Source organism: Petaurus breviceps, unplaced genomic scaffold (genome assembly GCF_028583685.1).
Source record: "Petaurus breviceps papuanus isolate PSGF00001 unplaced genomic scaffold, PetGlider_PUasm1.0 90847, whole genome shotgun sequence".
Taxonomy (NCBI): Eukaryota; Metazoa; Chordata; class Mammalia; order Diprotodontia; family Petauridae; genus Petaurus; species Petaurus breviceps.
Window position 1 is genome coordinate 4,379,109 of NW_027187360.1, and position 23,099 is coordinate 4,402,207.

The 23,099-nt window shown below is 41.4% G+C and overlaps 1 long non-coding RNA gene across 3 annotated transcripts in view; it reads left to right on the forward strand.

Moving 5' to 3' along the window:
- Positions 1–23,099, forward strand: part of LOC138149411 (uncharacterized) — a 55,120-nt gene that overhangs the window by 18,308 nt on the left and 13,713 nt on the right. For 2 of the 3 annotated variants that reach the window (XR_011165320.1, XR_011165321.1), the window contains 2 exons: positions 1,894–1,998; positions 17,778–18,039. This is a non-coding gene — a long non-coding RNA (uncharacterized lncRNA). Of the gene's footprint in view, positions 1–1,893; positions 1,999–17,777; positions 18,040–23,099 lie in introns of those variants that run through there. The other variant, XR_011165322.1, reaches the window with a different exon arrangement.

Consider the following 23,099-nt stretch of genomic DNA (forward strand, 5'->3'; position numbering starts at 1 on the left):
TCACCCAGTCATACCATTCCCAGTTCACAGATGAAGAAGCTGAGGCCCAGAGATGACTAAATGGATTGTTCATGATGACAGAGGGAGTAAGCAAGACAGCCAGGGGTTGAAACCAGATCCTCTGACCTCCTATCCAGGGCTCTTCTTTGTCACCCCTTCCCAAAGACTTCACATCCAAAATGCTTTTCACTTCTTCAAGGCCTGTTCACTACATGAAACCCTCCTTGACTTTTCTCCACCCCAGGGCTCTTCTTCACCTCTGAAGTCAATCCTTCTTGCAACCTATAATCAGAATGGTGCAGTTTAACATGGGACTGTTTTCAAATGGTCTCAAGGAAGGGTTTAAAATTTACCCATCCCTACTGTGAGCTCCTTGTTGTAGAGACTGTGCTGTGCCTCTGCCTTTTCCCATGTTTTCTTTTCCCATGCTTTCTTTTCTTTTCAAGTGTTCAGTTTGTCCAGAACCAAGTATGTCAGCTTTCTCCTCAAATCTCTTCCTCTTCTCATTATTTCTCTCTGTGACACTGCCACTCACAGTCTCCTGTTTTCAAACCACAGGGTTAATGGACACAGATAATGAATCCTGAACTTTTCCAACCTTCACTCACCTCTCATAGTCCAGTCTAGTCCATCCAGTGCAATCCGGTCCACTCTGGTCCAGTCCACTCTGGTCCAGTCTAGTCTAATTCAATACAGTTCAATTCAGTCTAATCCAATCCACCAAGTATTTATTCAGTGAACTACTTACATTTATTGAGTACCTACTATGTGACAGCCACTGTGCTAAGTACTGAGAATACAAACAGTCGACACAGTCCCTGCTCTCAAAGAGCTTACTATATAATGTGAGAAAAAATATTAACAACTATATACAAATCAAATTATATGCAGGATAAATAGGAAATAATTAACAAAGGGAAGGCACTAGAAGTAAGAGGGTTTGGTAAAGGTTTCCTATAAAAGATGAGATTTTAATTGGGACTAAAAGGAAGCTGGGTATATCGGTAGGTAGAGAGCACGTAGGCATGGCGGCAGCCAAAGAGAATGCCCAGAATCAAGAGATGGAATGTCTTGTATTGGGCATGCAAAGACAAAAAAAGAATAGCTCCTGCGTTCTACTTCCCTAGACCTCAGTTTCCTCAACTGTAAAATGAGGGGTTGGCCTAGGTGACTTTGAGGTCCCTTCACCTATTATTATCCCTCCAGCATCTTACATAAAAGCAGCAGGTATGTGACTAGAGCTTACATTTTTTGGAGGCATGTAGCACATGCTCTGATGATCCTTCTCCCAAACTAATTGGACCCCCCCTTCTCCTCAGGAAGCTAGGGGCATCTCCAAGGACTGATTCTCTAATACCATTGGCTCAAGCCCCCACAGGTATGCTTGCCTCCAGGGTTATCAGTTGGGAATTTAGTCAGCTCACACTTAAAGCAGCTTTTAAAAGGGACAGCAGCAGCAGATTGTATTTATAGAGCACCTATTATGTGCCAAGAACTGTGCTAAGAATTTCACAAATATTTTCTCATTTGATCCTCATTACCCTAGGAAGTAGGTGTTGTTATTATCCTAATTTTATAGTTAAGGAAATTGAGGCAAAAGGGTTAAATGACTTTCCCAGGGTGACACAAGCCAGAAAGTGTCTGAGGTTGGATGTGAATTCAGGTCTTCCTGACTCCAGGTCAGGTACTCTAGCCACTTCACAAGTTAGCTACCTTACAGCATTTATTAAGGTGGTTCAGTAATAACAGTTGGCAAAAAAATCCTCCAAAATTATGTAGCGCCCTCTCCCACAAGTACGTACAGAGTCCAGGGGAAAGTGGGTGTACATTGAGGATGGATATGTGGCTCCCAGTTGCATATAGTTTTTTTTCTCTCATTCATGATATATTCAGGAAGTTCCCCTGGGGAATGATGAATCTGCATCCATCTGTTTTTGATCCTGATGCAGACACCACCATCAGATGATCTGGGGATACCACTAAGACATTAATGAGAAGGTAAGAAGTCCAGTATCCTCCAAACCCTTTCATAGCTTGCAAGGTCTCCCTTCAACCAAAGGGGAGGGGTAGTATGGTACAAGACCTGGCCAAGGCCAGAGCCAGAGTCTGTCTTCCCTAGCCCCAGCCAGTTTACAGGGGGGTCCTGGAAAACCACAATTGCTCCACTTCCTGGAATGGATCCTTTTCTTAATTCACTCAATAATTTATTATTAACAATTAATAACAATATTATCTCTGGGGTGTGGTCAAGTTTCATCTTCTATCCAAACACAATTCTATTGTTATACATTGTCCTAGTCTGAGGCCTATTATTGAAATGGTTGATTGGGCATCCGTTTCATGCACGGAAGATGGGCTGTGCAAAGAATGGAGATGGAGTGCCAAGTTTGAGGAACAGCAAGTAAGCCTGTTTAACTGGAATATGTAGCATTTAATGTAGAACGTAGCCCGTATAAAGGGAAGTGATGTGTAACAAGCCTGGAAATGCAGCCTAGAGACAGAATGCAAAGGGCTTCAAATGTCAATGTGGAGCTTGTATTTTATCTTTGAGCTAATAGGGAGCCAGTGAAATTTCTTGAGTAGCAAAGTGATTTGGTCAAACTTGTATTTTAGGGAAATGATTTTGGCTACTCTGTGGAAGATAGATTGGAGAGTAAGAGCAATTGGAAGTCTGATTAGGAGGCTTTTGGAATAGTCTACTGGAGAGGTAACAAAGGCCTGAATCTGGGTGGTGGCTCCATGAAGCAGATGGATACAGGAGATGTTGGGGAATTAGAAATAAGATGACTTAGCAATTGCCTGGATGTTGGTAGGACAAGGGAAAAGGGAAGAGTTGAGAATAACTCTTGAGTTTGTAAACCTTTGTGACTAAGAAGGTTGTTGATGTCCTCAACAGAATTAGAGAAATTTGGAAGAAGGCAGAAGAGGGAGGAGATAATGAGTTCCATTTTGGATAGTATGAGTTTGAGGTGGCTATAAGGTTTTCATGGGGAGATGTCTGATAGGACGTTGGTGACTGGAATTCTTCAGAAAGACTAAGGATGGATATGTAGAGCTGGAAATCATCCCGATAACTGAACCCATGAAACCCAATGAGATCACCAAGCAAGAATATAGAGAGATAAGACCTAGGACAGATTCTTGGGGCACAGCCACAGCTAGAGGACATGGTACGGATGATGACCCAGCAAAAGAGACTATGGAGAGATCTGACAGGTAGGAGGAGAATCAGGAAAGAATGATATCATAACATCAGAAAGAGGAGAGAGTGTGCAGGAAAAGGGGGTGATCAACAATGCCAGATGCTGCAGAGAGGTCAAGAAGGAGGATGGATGGTTTTGTGATGGAGGGATCATTTGGTCAGCTTTTAGAAATAAGTTTCTGTTGAGTTGTGAGGTTAGAATCCAGTCAATTCCTAAGTAGTATCCATTCTATCCCTTCATCTTCTCTTGGTTTTTGCCTTCCTCTATTTCTATTGCCACCATTTACCTGGACTATCACCATAACCCACTTTCGCCTTTTTCCTGCCTTTACCGTCTTCCTCTCCTAATGGATCCTTCCCAATGATCTTCCTTAAGCATGAACAGATCAGACCACACCACTCCTCTCAAAAATCTTTAATGGCTCCCATTGATTGGGCATCCATCACATGCATGGGAGACAGCCTGTGCAAAGGCATGGAGTTCGTATGGCCTCTTGGATAAAATTTCAAATGCTTCTCCCTGGCTGTGGTGTGCACCCCAAAACCCTGTGCAACAGAAATCCTTACCCAAATAATACCCATAGGTTTCTCAAGGTAGGAAGCAGAAAAGAATGGTTTATTTACGATCTCGAGAAAGGGACACCCTCCTGACAAATGGTCAGGGAGGAGAAGCAATTTACAAAAGGAAATGGCAAAGTTATAAAGCCCTAACACAGAATTCTCCTCCACCCCCTTTCTTACCCTTTTCTTCCATTGGCTGGAAGTTAGGTGTACAGTCTAAACCCGGCAATCTACCTCAAGTACCGGAACAAGGAAACAGTAGATCACCCAATGTACATTTGAGAAAGCACTTCTGTCCTTATTTGGCATGTCTTGTGCTGAGGTGGCACTGGGGAGGGTCTCCATTGCTCTAAGTTCCAGATTCCTGCAAACCTCTAAACTTAGGCCTAGTGGATGCTGAAGCCACTCTAGATTTGATTTTTCAGAATGGGGAAACTTCACTGCAAATTATCCCTCATGCTGTCAAGGTACTTGGGAATCCGTCAGTACCCTTCCTGGATAGTCTTATACTCCTGATAGAACCATACTACTGTTCTCTATATATTCTTGAGAAACTGAACTGCTGATCATTGCCCCTAATTGTCAGTCAGTAAGCATTTATTAAGCACCTACTACATGTGGCATGCTGCTAAGTACTGAGTCTTGTGCTTTTTTTTCCTTAGTAAGTTTGTTCGTGCCATTCCTTATGGCTGGAGTGCCCTACCTTTCCATTCCTTCTTTAATTCCTACTCACCTTTGAAAGTCCTACTTACAGGCTATCTCTTCCACTAGGCTTCTCTGCTACCCCTCTGTTAATAATGACCTTTACCCCCTGGGCTGCACATCTCTAACGCACTTTTTTAGGCAGCTAGGTTGCAAAGTGAATAGAGTGCCAGGCCTGAGTGTTCCTGAGTTCAAATCTTGATTCAGACACTTACTAGCTGTGTGACTTTGGACAAGTCGCTTAACCCTGTTTGCCTCAGTAAAATGACCCGGAGAAGGAAATGGCAAACCACTCTAGTATCTCTGCCAAGAAAAGCCCCATTGGGGTCACAAGGAGTGGGACACAACGGAACAACAAGGTAGTGATGTAATATTCACAGGCTCATAGATCTATAGCGGAAAGGAATCCCAGAGATCATGAAGTCCAACCACCTGATTTTACAGATAAGGAAACGGAGGCCCAAAGAGGATAACTAACTCACCCAGGGGAGCAGAGCTAGTGTCTGGGGCAGGAATCAGACCTGGATCTTCATGGTGCCAAAGCCCTCGCTCTGTTGTGTAGAGTTATCTGTGCTTCTCCCTCCCTCAGACCGGAAGGGTGAAGTGGGCAGGGACTCTCTTATCTAGGTTTTGTATCCCCTTACCCCAGCCCATTGTAGGTCTCTATACACAGTCAGCACTTAATAAATGTTTGATTAATTTTCATGGCTTATTCTAAGTCCCACGGTAAAGACTGCTTGTTTCTGACTCCCTTGGAACAGCTTCCGGAAGGTAAGGCAAATCATTGACAGGGGCCTAGTTTATACAGTACTTGGGTTCTTAGCTTAATGATTTGTTTATTTAACTAGTGGCTGAAGTCTTCATTAAGGGCATTTAGCACCTACAGCCATAATAAAAGGGGCTTTCCCTGAGACACTTAATTGTTAGTGTTTCTAAAACTCCTTTGAAGTGCTAAGAGTCACTTAAGAGGACAGTAAAATAAATAAACCATTAGGAATAGTGTTAGGTCAACACAGGCACAATATTCAGATTTGCCTGGAAGGCAGTTTAAAGGTTAGTAGAGAGATCACAGTTTCATGGAGTTAAAGGAACTGAATTTGAATATAGGTCCCACCCCTTACGAGCTGTGCAACCTTAGGCAAGTTATTGAGTTCTTTCACTCATATCAAAATCTCCAAGACCCTATCTGGGGTTTTCTTGGCAGAGATACTGGAGTGGTTTGCCATTTCCTTCTCCAGCTCACTTTACCGATGAGGAGACTGAGGCAAACAGTTAAATGAATTGCCCAGAGTCACACAGCTAGTAAGGGCCTGAGGTCACATTCGAACTCAGGTCCTCCTAGCTCAATGCCTGGAGATCTATCTACTGCACCTCCTAGCTTCCCCGCTAGGGAGGTTATAGCTCGTCTTCATACCTCACTTTCCTCCTCAATCAATCAACAAACAAATTTATTACACACCAAATATATGTCAGACATGGGATAGGACACTACACATACAAAGATAAAGAATGAAGTGATCCCTTCTCTTAAGGAGTTTACATTCTATTGGGAGAGCCAAGGACGTATTTAAGTGTGTATGGAATAAATATAAAAAAGAATAAATGCAAATAACCATAAAGTAATTAAATAAAACAAGGGATTTGGATTAGATCAGCAGTTCTTAACCTGGGTGAAAATCTGTGGATAGATTTTGGGGAGTTCACGAACTTGGATGTGGGAAAAATACATCTTTATTTCAATGTTGTTGTTATTAAAGTTTAGAGGTCCCTATCTCACCTAGGCTGTAAGTACTGGGCACTCATAGGCCCGATCCTAATATTGAGAGACATAGAAGCTTTCACCTGACCTGGTCCAGTCTGAGTTTCCTTCGTGATGCTGGTGGTCCTTCCGTCCTAGGAATTCACAGTAGTGATGCTGTACTTCGTACAGATTCCTGATTGGCTTTAGCCCTATTTCACCTCAGAACTCCCAATCAATTGATCTACAAACCTCAGTCTCTCCAGCAGGAGGGACACCAGACCACCACACCAGGTCATCCCTTGTAATCCAGTGTATTGTATGTTATTTTATGTATTTAAAAACCTCATTCTGAGAATGGGTCTATAGGTTTCATCAGACATCCCAAAGGAGTCTGGGACACCAGAAAAAGGCTGGGAACCACAAACGAGATAATCATTAAGGTCTCTTGTAGAACTAAGTCATGAGGTCTCCTTAATTTAGAATTGATTTTTGCCCTCACCTACATCCTTCAATAGACCTATGATGGGAACAGAGCTGAAGATTTTTTTTTTATTTCTGTACACATACATATACATGTATATGTAGGCATACCTCCATTTATGTGTATGTATTCACAGACATGACAAAGAATAAAAATAGGTAAAATGCCGGTTCAACAAAACAAAACAACAAATTAACCAAATCTAGCATTATATGCAGTGTTCCATTCCCATAGTCCCTTATCTCTGCAAAGAAAGAAAGTGCTTTCTCAAATCTCTTCCTTAGGCCAAGTTTGTTCATAGTAATTTCCCAGCTTTCAGTTTCCATTTTTATTGTTGTCATTTTGTAGTTATTGTGTATACTTCTTTCCTGGTTCTCCTTTTTTCACTTTGTATCATCAATTCACCTGAGTCTCTCTATGGTTCTTTGTATTCATCATATTTATAATTTCTTACAGCATAATCATATCAACCAAGAAACATTTATTAAGTACCTATTATGTACTAAGTGCTGAGGATACAAAAAAGAATCAAAAGACAGTCCCTGTCCTCAAGGAGTTTGTGATCTAATGGGGGAAACAACATGTAAATAAATATGTACAAAGCAAACTATATACAGGATAAATGTTATTTTTTTGTCCGTCATTCTTGAAGAGGACCAATGATATTGCAAGGATGATGTCTTCACTTGCTAGTGAATTTGGATTTAAGTGAGGCAGAGTTGCATAAAAGTGTCAGCCTCACTCTCTCCTCCAGAGTCATAGAGGTCCAGTGACAAGACAAAAGTCAAGATGTCTGGTGATGGCCCAGGATGCAGTGGGTGACTTTGGATTTTCTAAATTAAGGTCTTTTCCTGGTCTCAGTTTGAGGCAACAACCATTCAATGATTAAGGGTTAGGTAAGAATTGAGACAAAGGATAGCCTAATTTACCACTATAAAAATATTAAGGGGAATATTTGAGAGGAAGACCCTCAAACTTTCTGGCCAGAACAGAAAAACAATTACTATTTCCACTAATTCCAAACCATTGAAACATAAACAATGAGCCACTGAGGCTTGAACTGGGGGCTATTATCAGCCATCCTGATTTGAGTTTAAAAGCTAGTCAAGTAGCTCCATTTAAAACACAATGGGTTTTTTTTAGAGCTGTTTCAAGAAATCATAAATGAAAACTGCACAGAACAAAAAAGTAAACACTCCCAGCTTTTTTGGAAAAAAAAAAAGAAAAGGAAAATACGCTAAGTGCTGGGGATACACAAAGGCAAAAACAGTCCCTACTCTCCAGGAGTTTACAGTGAAACGGAGAGGGGCAACATGCAAACAGATATATATATGAAGCAAACTATATACAGGATAAATAGAAAATAATTAACAGAGGGAAGGCACTGGGATTTAGCAGGGTTGGGGAGTGCTTCCTGTAGGAGGTGGGATTTTAGTCGGGACTTAAAGGAAGCTAGAGAGGTCAGAAGTGAGAGTGGAAGGAGGTGAGAATTCCAGCCATGGGAGGCAGCTGAAGAGAATAGCTGGTGCTGAGAGATGGAGAGCTAGGAGGCTAGTGACTGTCCCTGGATCGAAAAGAGTATATATTGGGGAGGAAGGTACAAGAAGACTGGAAAAGGGGAGGGAGCTGGATTGTGAAGGGCTTTGAATGCCAAACAGCATTTTGCATTTGGTCCTGGAGGCAATAGGGAGCCATTGAGTTTATAGGGGGTGAGAGGAAGGGAGGAGTAAAGAGGTGACATGATCTGACCTGTGTTTTAGGAAAATCACTTTAGTGGCTGAGAATGGATTGGAGTGGGAAGAGATTTGAGGCATGGCCCTCAGCTGGTTATTGCCATAATCAAGGCTCAAGCTGTATCTCCATTGGTTTAGCTATTCTCCACTTGATGGTCTTCTACTTCATTTCCATTTCTTTGCTATTATACAAAGTTATATTATAAATATTATAGTGTATAAGGGACCTTTAGCACTCTCCCTCTTGGAGTATATGGCTTGAAGTGGGATTTCTGAATTGAAGGGATGGAAATTTTAGACACTTTCTTTGAGTAATTAAAATTGCTTTCCAGAATTGTTAAACCAATTCACAGCTCCCCCTGTAGCTATTAGGATGCTCATCTTCCTACAACCCTTCCAATACTGACTGTTCTCTTTACCAATTTGCTGGGTGTGAGGCAAGAGTTTAGCACTACTTTGATTTATATTTACCATATTTATGTTGTTGTTGAGTTGTTTCAGTTGTGTCTGACTCTTCATAACCCCCTTTGGGGTTTTCTTAGCAAAGCTGCTGGAGCAGTTTCCCTTTTCCTCACCCAGCTCATTTTGCAGGTGAAGAAACTGAGGCAAAGAGGTTTTTAAGTGACTTGCCCAAGGTCACACAGTTACTAAGTGTCTACAGTCAGATTTGAACTCAGGAAGACTCATCTTCCTGACTCCAGGCCTGGTACTCTATTCACTGCATCACCTAGTTACCCCTATTTATCTTTTTTTGCTTTTTTTGGAGGGGGGAAGGCAGGGCAATTGGGGTTGAGTTGCCTAAGGTCACATGGCTAGTTTTGTGTTAAGTGTCTGAGGCCAGATTTGAATGCAGGTCCTCCTGACTCTAGGGCTGGTGTTCTATACACTGCACCATGTGGCTGCCCCACCCCTATTTATCTTATAATTCTTTGCAAATCTTATAGCACTATAGAAATGAGAGTTATTCTTTTTATTATTATTATAAAATATCACAAAGAGTTATGATTTGGGAGAGAAAGATTACTTCCAACTGTGGGGTCATGAAAGGCTTCACGGAAGAGGTGGCTTTTGAGCTGGGCCTTAAAGAATACTAGGATTTCATTAGACAAAGATAGAGGGGTAGAGGGAATGTATTCAAGGTGGAGGAAAAATTCAAGAGAATGTTTGCAGTGTTCTGTCAAGGTGGAGTATCTTCTAATGGGGCTTGAGTAGAAAGTAGCACTGAGAGATAAGGTTGAAAATGGAGTTTGGATCCAGATTGTGGAAGATTTTGAATGCTAGTTTAGGTATATCTATTTCCAATGTTGCTGTAGTGGAAATACCATTGGATGTGGAGTAGACCTGAATTCAAGCTCCTATTCTGCCTCTTAATACTCATGTGACCTTGTCTGGGTCCATTCCCTTATCCAATCTGTACCTCAGTTTCCTCATCTGTAATGGGAATATTAGACTAACTGACCTCTAGCATCCATTACAACTCTAAAAATGTATTCAAAGCAGCATGGCATGGTGTATAGGGGGCTGAAACTGAAGTCAGAAAAATCTGAGTTTGAATCCCACTTCTGACACACAATAGCTTCAGGACTATGTCACATAACCTTTCTTAGTATGTTTATTTATAAAATGTAGGTAATAATATTTGGATTTATCTCACAAAGTTGTTGTGAGGTTCAAAATGACATAATGGATGGAAAATGCTTTTCAATTCTTTTGTGTAAGCTATTATTGTTTTATAATCTTGTAGATAACAGAAATCCATTGAAATTCTTTAGGCCCGGGGACAAGTTAGTATAATCAGAAAGGTGTTTTAGGGGAGGTCAGTCTGACAGTATGGTGGTGATTAATGGGAGGGCACTAAGAGATTAGTTGATTCTAGTTGGGCTCACTCAGATCTGATAAATTGTCTTGTGAAGAAGGTGTCCTGCTTAGATGTAAAGTGTTCAGGTCTTTTGGAGACTTGTATTGGTGGCAAACTAATGAGGTTTCTGGATACTCAGCATGGCATCTCCAGGGTAGCTGAGGCTTAATCAACTTCCTGGGTCTCCTCTAGCTTTTGCACTGTCTATGTGGATTATAGAGGGGGTAGAGTGCTGAGCATCCTATGCAAGATTCTTTTTGCTGAGACATAATCATCCAATCTTTTACAAAAATAAGCTGTCTTAAAGGCAAGGATGGAGTGTTCTAATCCTGAGCTGACCCTTCCTTCTCATTCTGTGACACTTTCAGTCACTTATCCAAGCCCACACATGTAATTCTCCTTTTTGGTTCCCCGTTGCTCTTATGAGCCTGTCTCTATCCCCCAACTCCTTGTCCTCATCCCACTCATCCCGACTTCCAACTAAACACTACACACTCTTTCTATTGTGCCCTCTGAAATGCCTATTCCATAGACAACTTTAAATCTTTTCCTCTCCCACTCATTGTATCCACTAGCTATTGCTGAAACCTGGCTCCCCCTTATGACACAGCCTCCCTAGTTACCCTCTCCTGTACTGGCTATACTTTCACTCATCCCACTTGGCACACTAGTTGAGTTGGGGGAGTTGGAATATTCCTTGTTCCTGATTGCCATTTCCAAGTTTTCCCCCTGCCTCCATCACTCAGTAACCTCTCTTCCTTTGAGGTTCATGCTATTCATATCTACCACCCAATCAAAATCCTGGTAGTTGTTGTCTGTAGACTTTCAGGTTACCGTCTTTCTTCCTCAATGAGTTTGCTACCTAGTTTACAATTTTTACCTCCTTCCCAATTCTGCCTTCATGTTAGGGGACTTCAACATGCATATTGACTATCCCTCAAATGTCTTAATCACTCAGTTCACATCTTATTCCCTTCCTCTGACCTACTCTTCCGTCCTATGTCAGTCACACACAAAGATGGTCATAATGTTCATCTTGCCATCACCTACAAATGTAACACCTCCATATCCAAGAATTCAGAAATCCCTTTATCTTACCATAATCTATTAGCTTTTCACCTCTCCCTCTACCCTCCCTTACCAACCATTTTCTTTATCCACACCATGACCTCCAGTCTCTTGACCCCTTAATTCTCTCTCAGGCTAGCTCCTCTGTACTAGTCACTCTCTCTTCCTTTCCCCATCTTGACCCTTTGGTGAGCCAATTCAACTCTACACTGTCTTCTTCTCTTGAATCCCTAGCATTCTTATCTTTTTGCTGATTGCACCTGAGCTTCCAAGTTTCAGCTTTGGATCACTCCTACCTTTCATAGCCTTTCTTCCACATGTGCCGCTGAATGGATATGGAGAAAATCACACAACCATTTCAACTGGTTCTGCTACAAATTTATGTTACACAACCCCAACTGGGCCCTCACTGCTGCTAGGCAATCCTACTATAACTCCCTCATCAACTCACTAGCCTACTCTCCATAGCAGCTCTTTCAAACCCTCTCATCCCTCCTCAAAGTTCTCATGGCTCTTCTTCCCCCAACTCTCTCAGCTGAGAACCTTGCCTCATATTTTACAGAAAAAAATTAATGCTATTTGCTGTGAGCTTCCTCTTCTGCCCTCTTCTTCATCTCCTATCACTCATAGCTTTCTTCTACTCTCCTCCACCTTATCTTACATGATGAGGTGGCCTTACTCCTTACCAACACTAACCCTCTACCTGCTAACTTGATCCCATTCTGTCCTGTCTCCTCCAACAGAGTAGCCACCTCTGTCATCCCAACTCTATCACTTATTTTCAACCTCTTCCTATCTACTGACTCATTCTCTACTACCTAAAAACATATCCATGCCTCCTCTATACTGGAAAACAAAAACACTTGATCCTTCCATCCTTGATGACTATCCTCCTTGGCTAATCTCCTTGAAAAGACCATCTACAATTTGCCCCTTCATTATCTCTCTTCTCACTCTTTTCTTAACCCCTTATAATCTGGTTTCTGACCTTGTCATTCCACCAAAATTACTCTCTGCAAAGTTATGAGTTGTCTCTTAGTTACCATATCCAGCAGCCTTTTCTCAAGCTTCATTCTTCTTGACCTCTCTGTAGCCTTTGATGCTGCTGATCACCCTCTTCTTCATACTCCCTTCTTTCTAGGTTTTCAGGGCACCACCCTCTCCTGACTCTCCTCCTCCCTATCTAACCACTCCTTCTCTGTCTTTTTTTTCTCCTGGATTTTCATCCATATTATGGCCCCTCACCATAGGTATCCCACAGAGTTCAGTCCTGGGTTCTCTTCTTCATCTATATTAGTTCACTTGGTGATCTCCTTTGCTGACCCTCTAATCTCATGGTACATAGCAGGCACTTAAAAATGTTGACTGATAGTGCAAAAAAGTCAACATTTGGCACATGAAATTGGGAAGTCTGAGAATTGGGTTCTTATTCCAGCTATGCTACTAAATCTGTGTGATCCTGGGCAAGTCATTCACCTTTCCTGGTTCCCATTTTCTGTAGAATTCCTCTGTAAAATGAGGGGGTTGGACTGGCTAATCTCTAAGACCCCATTCAGCTCTGAAGTTCTATGTTCAATGGCTCCTTATGGAGTGTGAAAGTTTAGAAAACCTGCGGAAGGAAACCTTGACAGTGCCTTTTGGAGTCTGTGCTGTACTTCTTGGCATGCCAACTCCACTGTCAGGGGCTGCACCAATTAGCATGTTATCTGCTTACACAGGATTTTGACTCTACAGATTCTGGAAAGCTCACCTGCTCTAGAAATGTATGAGGGTGAGAAGAAGAAAAAACAAGAAAGAACAAAGATATTGAGAAACTTTTCTAGTTAAGGAGGAAAAATCTGCTTAATTAACATGCTGAAAGTCTGGGTCCTCTGATGACACAGATTGTGGGGTAGTGGTTTAGAAGTAGCTGACCTTGGGGCGGCCAGGTAGCACAGCGAGTAAGAGCACCGGCTCCAGTGTCGGGATGACTTGGGGATCGAATCCAGGCTCAGACACTCAGCACCACACCCAGAAATAACTGGCTGTGTAACCTTGAGCAAGTTACTTAACCCCAGTTGCTTTAAAAAAAGTAAAAGAAAAAAGAAGTAGCTGACCTCTCAGCCAAGAATTGGGAGCCCTCTAGACCCTAGTCAGTCCAGCCCAGTCCAAGGAGGGCTAAAAATAATGATTCAAAACACAGCTCATGGAAGATGAATTCTTCCCTTTATATCAATGAACAAATATTTACTAAGTGCCTTCTGAAGGGATAGGGGAAGTGTGGAGAAAGGAGGGAAAAGAGGGGAAGGGAACAAGAGATACAAAAGTGAATAAGATATATCTGCCTTCAAAAAACTTACATTTAGATGTAGATAAAACTCATGCATAAAAAGATCACAAACAATATCAGGTAGTTTGTGCTAAGTGACCAGTCAGCAGAGCAGGAAAAAATAAACAACTTTACTATTACAATCAGAGGCAGGACAAGTCCTTGTGGTCCAGAGTGATCAAGGAAGGCTTCCTAGTGGGGGTGGGACTTGAGTTGGGGTTTGGGAGGTGGGAAGAATTAAGCTGGGGGTAGGGAGTAAACTAGTCCAGACTGAGAAAAGGGTGTGAACAAAGATACTGAGGCATATGAAAATGGACAATTACAGGGGAGTCTGGCTCATACCAGCTCCTCATAGCCAATTGTTAAATTTTCAGAACATTTACACCTTGCAAACTGTCAGATGCTCTAAATCAGGGCTTGATGCATTTATTGTTTTGTTGATTGCCTAGACTTAAGAAAGTGATGGAGGAAAAATATCTTAATAATGCAAATTAAACTTAAAGTGTGTAATGTCTATATGGGGGAGGTGGGGGAAGGGGAGAGTCTATTGTTAACCATTTACCAGCACTGTGCTGGGATGATCCAAAGCAGTAAATAATCACAAACATAAAAATTATAGAACTCCTACTCACATAGAGCTTACATTTTAATGAGTGTAATGATGAATGAATAGATCAAAGTATTAGTTTTCACTATGTACCATGCATTATACTAAGCTCTGGTGAGAGAGAGAAAGAGAAAGAGAGAAAGAGAGAGAGAGAGAGAGAGAGAGAGAGAGAGAGAGAGAGAGAGAGAGAGAGAGAGAGAGAGAGAGAGAGAGGTCTCTGCTTTCAAGGCGCTTATGGACTTTTATTTTTTTCAGCAAAGATCTATTAATTTATTGATAAATAATCCAGGATACAATCTTTTTAAAAAAAATAACTCATTTTATTTTTAATTTTTGGAATAAACATTTCCATAACAGTACAATAAAAAAGATTATTGCACATGAAACTGCAAATCTGTTATGTACAACTTGCTATTCCATTTAAATATATAATAAAGTTGTATAAATTCCTTTTTCCCCTTTTTTTCTTTCCTCTTCCTTGGCCTTTTAAAAATATTTTATTTTTTTCAAACAAGCATCCATCTTCTTTACCATCAACCCCCCCCCCCAAATGAGAAAGCAAGAAAAAGAAAATCCTTATGACAAACATGTACAGTCAGAGCTTACATTCTAACGAGGGAACATGGCACCTATAAAGAATCGGTGAGCGGGAAGTAGATTTTGGATTAGTGAGTCAGAGTGGAGCCTTGGAAACAGTTAAGAATTATGCAAAGTACAATATGTTGGAGGCAAAGGTGAGATTCTGACAAGCTGTTCTAGTAGAATTTGAGGGAGAAAAGACAGACTTTCAGTGAGGGGATCAGGGTCGAGGTGTTGCCTGAGCTGGGTCTTGTAGAAAGACAAGGATTTCAAGAAGCAGAAATGAAGAAGATGTGTGTGGAAGATAGTGGCTTGAAGGTGATGGGGTGGAAAATGGCAATTCTAGTTCAAGGGACAATGAGGACTGGACTTTGGCTGGAAGGTGGAGGATGTATCCGGGAGTGAAGTGAAAGAAAGCTGGACAGGGAGGTTGGAGCCAGATGGTAAAAGGCCCAGTTGAGGGGGTGCATTTTTCATCTTGTAGGCAATAGAAAGCCATTGAATGGCTTATGAACAGGAGAATGACATAGTAAGAACTCTGCACCAGCATGATTATTTTGCCAGCTGTGTTTAAGATGACTGAGTCTAGTCATCCGGACTGATCCCAGTGCAGGGGAGAGACTGGAGGCAAGGAAACCAGTCAGAAGAATTTGGGGGATAAATGATGAAATCCTGGACTAGGATGATGGCAGCAGACATAGAAAGAAGCAAATGAATATGAGTGATTATGGAGGTAGAAATCATGAAAAAGAAGGAAGCAAATGTGTATTAAGTACCAGTCACTTTGCTAAGCACCTTACAAATATCTCATTTGGTCCCCATAAGAACCTGGGGAGGTCAGGTGCTATTATTGTCATCACATGCAGCTGAGGCAGACAGAGGTCAAAGGATTTGCCCAGTCACACACTAGGAAATGTCTAAGGCTAGATTTGAACTCTGGTCTTTCGACTTCAAATCCCATGCTCTATCCACTGTGCCACCTGTTTGCTTGGTTAGGTGGGTGAGGGAGAAGAAAGAATTAAGTATGATTCCCTGGTTTTGGGCCTATGTGACTGGGAAGATAGAGGTACCATCAATAGAAAAGGGAAATTGGGAGGAGGGGTAGATTGGGAGGGGAAAGACAATGAGTTCCATTTTGAACATTCTGAGCTAGAGAGTCTAGCATGATATTCAGGCAGAGATGTTCAGGTCATCAGACTGCTGGGCCTTCAAGATTCATGAGAGAGATAGGGGTGGTGGGTATATCTAGATTTGGAAGGTATCCACATAGAGGTAATAAATGATTGAATGGCAGCACATGGAAAAAAATATTAATGGAGAGAATGTAACAGGAGTGGGGAGGCCCTGGAATGAGAGAGGTAATGATATAGGGGTCAAAATCTGTAGAATGTGAGAAGCAATAGGATGTCTATGTCTATGTCTATGTCTGTGTCTGTGTCTATGTCTATGTCTATGTCTATATCTATGGCTATGTCTATGTCTATGTCTATGGCTATGTCTATGTCTATGTCTATGGCTATGTCTATGTCTATGTCTATGGCTATGTCTATGTCTATGTCTATGTCTATGTCTATGTCTATGGCTATGGCTATGGCTATGTCTATGGCTATGGCTATGTATATATGATAGGATATGTATATATAATGTGTATATACATATATATACACATACACACATGCACATATATATGTATATATACACATAAAATATAGAGCAGGTCCTTGGAGAGGCAAAGGGCCCACCTCATCCTCTGAGCTGTGAGCAAAGGAGCAGAGAATGGATGAAGATTTTGAGGTTTTGAGGTGTAGAAGAGGAGGCAGGAAGCAATTCAAAGATGATAGCCTCTATCTTCTCTGTAAAGCAGGGAGAAGAAGCCACTGGTTGGGAGTGACTGATGGGTGGAGGGCGGGAACCTAAGGAGACAGAAGGTTTGATGCATCCTTTGTGAGGAGTAAAAAAAGCAGTTCAGTAAAGCTCAGTAAACCAACACAGAAATGATCCGCTATATACTACCTGGATTTTCTGCAGTGAAGGGAAGAAGTCACATTTTTTCAGGTCCTCTTCTGTCCAAGTTTAGTCATTTAATCAGGGGTCATTGCTAGTCGTCTTGACCTATGTTTTGCCACTGGACTCTGATGACTTTGGAGGAGTGAGGCTGATAACTTTGCACAGCTCTGCCTCACTTAAATCTAATTCACTTGCAAATCAAGACATCCTCCTCCCAATGTCAGTTTCTCTTCCAAGGATAAACAAGCCCAGGTCAGGTTAGATAACATGAATTTTACAGACCCAATTTGTAGTGTCTCCATGCTTTATTCCAGCAATATTCAAGGCTCTGGGGTAGAAGCTGAGAGGGCAGACTGTAGGGGCAAGGAATTCAAGGATAAAGGATTGAACTGGTTAACTATAGGGTCAATATTGTGAAGGGAAGGGAATTAGGCCAGATCAGGGGAGACACCAGTCTGGATGAAAAGATGGACAAAGAGGAATAGAAGGGCATAAGGAGAGAGAGTGAGATTTTGGCCACTTTATGAACAGTCTTAAAGATTAGGCTAAGGAATCTGGATTTGAAGGAGTAAGTGCCTTCTCCCCTCCGGACCTTGGTTTTCCCACCTATAAAGTGGGAAAAATGGGGTTAAATTAAATGGTTTCCAAGGTTCCTTCTAGATTTAACACCCCATATTCAATGTTCTAAGCCCCTTCCAGCTTTCCTGTTCTATTGTTCTCTCAGGACCCCAGGCTCGGGTCAGCCTCTTGGCAAACTGGCTGCCAACTCTCCCCAGCCTTCTGTGGCCTCAGGGGCTTCTTTTCATGGAAAAGACAGGAAAAGAAATTTCTCTGTCCTAGGAGGGATCCCCCAGGCAGGCCCAGGAAAAAAAAAACACCACAATAACAAAAGCCTTTGTTTCTGCTCTTCTCCCCCTTCCTCCCCACCAGGTGAGTGGAAGCTGAGGCCCATTTTTGGCAAATCACTGTCTTGGGCTTATCCCATCAACTTCAGAAATGGATCCCTGAGGCTACAACGTGGGCAGGATGGGGCAGCACAGGGGTGCGTGCAAACAGAGAGGAACGATTCCCACCCACCCCAAAGCGACCCTGAGATCTACCTGGAGAATAAGGAGACCTTGTTCCAATGGAAACTGATGTGTGTGTGTGCTTTGCACAAGAATGCAGAGGATAAAGCTGGTTTTTGGCATCATCTCTCTTTCCTCGAAACAGGGAACTGCACACCCTGTTCCCTATAGTTATTCCCACATCAAAACATTTTCCTTTTGTCCAATACTATGGCACTGTCTTCTACATGAACTGTTCTCAACTTCTAAAGGGACAAGCCAAAGCCTAGAGAGGAGTTGCTGTAATTTCCTCAGGTCACAGAGCATTCTAGAATTTCAAGTCAGGGCCAATAAATGCATAGCCCAGCAGCTACCTAGTGATCGAGCCATGCCAGCTCTCCTAGGGTATGGTCAGGTGACTTAAAGACAGAATAGTACAGTGAATAGAACAATGAATTTCAAGTCAGAAGATCTGGGTTTGAATTCTTAACTTTGTTTCATCTGTGTGACTTTGGGCAAATCACTTAATTTCCTCCTTAAGGCCTCAGAGTTTTCTTATTTGTAAAATGATCACCAAGGCCTCTTTCACTTTGGATGCCATTACCATTAACAAGAGGAAGGGAGGTGGAGGCCCAGCTATGGAACAACTAGGTTCTAACTGGTTGGGAGAGTTGGAAAATGTAGCCAAGTAGCCAAGCTTTGCAGCCAATCCAGTTTTTCAGAATGAGATCTCAGGACAAGTAAGGGCAAATCCCTCTGAGGTTTCTTTGTCTAGGGTGGGATTCTTACTTTATCATTATTATTTTTTTTTGCCTTTTAGAGGGCAATTGGGGTTAAGTGACTTGCCCAAGGTCACACGACTAGTTTTCATTTTAAGTATCTGAGGCCGGGGATTCTCACTTTAAAGGTGAATCTAACCTAATTATCTCCTGTGTAACGCTGGGAAAATCAATTTACTTCTCTGGGCCTCAGTGTCCTCCTTTGAGGAAGCTGGAATAGATGATCCCACAATCCTGTGATTATCTATTCCAGTTTTTTATCCCATAATTGTACCCTGTTTGGCAGTCTGCACTGATCAATGAAAGTAGACAATTACCCGATCTCTCCTTGACAGGGTCAGATTTTGCCTGTTCTCTCTCATGGTACAATGGATAGAATGTTGGGCCTAGAGTTAGAAAGACTCATCTTCCTGAGTTCAAATCTGGCTTCAGACGTTAACTAGCTGTGTGACCCTGGGCAAGTGACTTAACCCCCTTTGCTTCAGTTTCCTCATCTGTTAAATGAGCTGGAGAAGAAAATGGCAAACTGCTCCATTATCTTTGTCAAGAAAACCCCAAATGGGTCAGACAACAACTGAATAACAACATTCCACTCTCCCTTCCCCAAATCTTATAATGGACAAATACAAAAACACTCACCCCAACAGACAATTTTACGTGAAAATCCTTGAAAGGACACTGGACTTGGTAGTCAGAACATGCAGCTTTGAGTCCTGGTTATACCTGTCTTTCTGATGCTTAGTTTCCTCATTTGTAAAATGGAGATAATGGTATTTGGACTACCTGTAAGAAATATACTTAGTCTAGGAAAAAACAATACTCTTTGGAAAGCCAGGAAGGTTTTCATCATCTTTATTTTACATTTATTCTTTCTGAATAAATGGGTAGCCTCTTTCAGAAGACTACAGAAAATCAGACAAATGCAAGCCCTTTTATTGCTGCTTCCATTCAAATTTCCTGCCTTGTTCTCCATTGGCTAGGTGCCCACATCATATTCCCCTCAAACAGGATGTCCATCTTCCTAGACTACCCCTTTGCATGTTACTCCTTGATGTGTCTCTCCTCCTGCACATGGGCTAACATAGGCTGCATGTTTGGATAATGAGGCTCTAATTCTATGTGGGGTGTGCCAGTCAAAATGCATGAGGCTAGTTAAGCATTCGTGTTAATAAAAAGTTGATGACCATCCCTTGACCCTGACGAGCTTGGGCCAATTCCAGCTGGGCTGGAGGAACTTAAAGATTTCTTTTAGCTATATGATTGAATAGGGTGGCTCTGCCCTTCCTCCCCTCACCCTGAGTTACACCTTCCTGCATTCCTGTATAACATCTATCATTTCAGCATCCACTATTCCTACAGAATCTGTGGAAACCAAACTATTAGCATTTCTCACATACCTACATGAGAAATTGTTTTTGAAAATCAAATGAGAAAATTTAAAGTATTCTATAACCCTAAAATACTACCTAAATATAAATGACTATTATTCATGGTAATAATTTTTATTTCTTACATATAATTTGGTAACAATTTACCTGTGGAGGCATAACTATAATATTTTCAATATTCTTCCTCCAAACTTGGACTAAAGTTTTATGAACTTCATTATTTTTTCTTTTCACTTCCCTCAAAATGCTCTTTAAGAACTTAGAGAGGGATACCTAGTTGGTGCAGTGGATACAGCACTGGCCCTGAAGTCAGGAGGACCTAAGTTCAAATCTGACTTCAGACACTTACTAGTTGAGTGGTCCTGGGCAAGTCACTTAACTCCAATTGCCTCAAAAAATTTGGGGCAGCTAGGTGGCGCAGAGAATAGAGCACTGGCCCTGGAGTCAGTAGGACCTGAGTTCAAATCCTTCCTCAGACACTTAACACAAAAACTAGCCATGTGACCTTGAGCAAGTCACTTAACCCCAATTTCCCTCCAAAAAGCAAAAAAAAAAAAAAAAAGAGAATTTAGAGAGAATATAGACTGTCAAAGCTGGAAGAGATATGAAAAAATAGAATATTAGAACTTAAAGGGATCTAAGACTTAAAATACAAAAATATCAGAGATATTAGGGTCTTTAAAATGTTAGTGCTGGAAGAGACCTTAGAAATTATCTAAGCCCACTCCATTTTGTAGATAAGGAAACTGAGGCTCAGAAATAGGTAATAGCTTCTTTTTTTTTTGCTTCTTTTTTTGGAGGGCAATTGGGGTTAAGTGACTTGCCCAAGGCCACATGGCTAGTTTTTGTGTTAAGTGTCTGAGGCAGGATTTGACTCAGGCTCTCCTGACTCCAGGGCCAGTGCTCTATTCACTATGTCACCTAGCTGCCCCAATTTATTTTTTATAATAGTTTGTTTAGAGTCTCAGGTTCAGGCTCATTGAATTATTTCTTAAAAATCAGAGATTCTTAAAGGTCAGCTATTTTGAAGTGGTGGAAAAATGTTCTTCAATGTGTCAAAATATTTCCTTTCACTTAATACTGGAATTCTATATTAATTAATGTAAGAGGAGTTTTAAAATATTAAAACACAAATAATATAGTCTGGCTGACTTTTACCTCTTGAAAGCTTTGATGCTACAAACAACTGCTGATTATCCAGCAAGGCTAAGGAACTGGGCATTCTGGGTTTTTTTTTTAATAACTGAGAGTTAGCACACCCACTACATGCAAAGTTTCAAAAAGTTGAAATATAATAATGGACAAATATAACCACTGCTGAATGGTAACCATTGCTGTAACCACTGCTGAAAATAAGCTAGTGAGTCAGGAGAAATAGGAACAAGTGGGTGTTATTTAGTCAAGATCTGCTCCTCTTGTCTTAGAATATCTCACTTGAGCACCAGTTCCAAAGTAATCTCTAACCCCATTGACAATGCCAAGGTGAATGAGTAGAACAAATAGAGAAAGAAAAAGGTGAGAGAACAGGGCAAAGAGAGGGAAGACTAGAGAAGACAAGATAAAGAGAAGCTGAGAAAGGAAGTCAGGTTATGGTAGACCAGAGATCTCAAAATGTTAGAGCTGAACAAAACCTTAGAACACAGAACAAGCTATACACAATCTTAAAACATAGAATTTTAGAGCCTGAAGTATCCCTAGGTAGCAGTGGTGTAGGAGAAGATGGTTAGGAGGGAGAACTAATCACTCCCTCCTTCTGGCCTCCACCTTTGTGTGGGTGGCATCACTCCTTCCCAGCCACTCCCTCTGTCCTGATTTTGGGTGTGACTTTCTCTCATAATTCCCTCAGTTCCACCTCTCTGGAGGAATGGTTTTCCTTTCAAACCAGGTGTGGGAAGACAATGAAAAGGAGAAATGTGGAGGAACCACCTTTCCTCCCAGTTAGAGCTAGTCAGTCTTCCATCCCAAGACTGCTGATTCATTCTTACCTAGAAAGATCTAGGGTCATGTTTTCTTTCTGCTTTGTACATACACACACACACACACACACACACACACACCACTCACACACAATCTATATGTATGCATGCAGTTGTAAACATATACATATAAACATGGTACACACAAATATATTGTACACATTTAAATATGTGTAAATACATTATATTTACATATACATATATTAATTACTTATTAATTTATGAAATTATGAAATGGGGCATGTCTATACCTGGTTCTTTGGGTACTCACCAGGAAAAACCACCATGGCAACAGGAAGTGAGCCTGTAATCACACTTTAATAAGGCACAAGAGGGTGTTAGGGCAAATGGAACAGAAAGTACAGAGACAAAACAAAAGGCCTACAGAGGAGACAAAGAAGGGTAGTAAAGGAAGGCAGGCAGGGATGAGGAACAGGATGGGGAGGAGAAGAGACACAGAGTATCCCTCACATAACCATGGATTACCTTCAGAAGCACTGGACCCACTGGAGATGGAGAGTGCTGGGGGAAGGGGGAAACCCGAGTTTAAGGTCTCATTTTTATAAGTTTTTTTGGGGAACAAACTAACACTTCTCTGTGCCACCTTGGGTTAGTTCATTAACATGTCCAAATCATCTCAAAGTTGTCTGTCAAACTTTAAATTCAACATGTCTGTGTCATCTCAAAGTTATCAGTGCCATTTGGTGGGTGATCTGCTGGTCTTACTGCAGGTGTCTGGAACTTGTCTGTAATTTGCACAGCATAGGACCAAAACGCCCTGGGAGCAAAGCCTGGATGGCTTCCCCTGTGACTTTTTTGTTAATATGATTAAATTTGTAAATTATGCTTCTTTGGTCTTTGGGATGATTTATACATGAATTTTAGATTCTCCTCTGCAATCTTACTTCCTACTATTGTTGCTTTATACTGGCTACTTATAAACTTACTATATTGACTACGAGAGGGAGGTTGTTAGGGGGACCAGAACAAGATACAGTTTTACTATCTATCTATCCATCTACCTATCCATCCATCCATCCATCCACCCATCCATCCATCCATC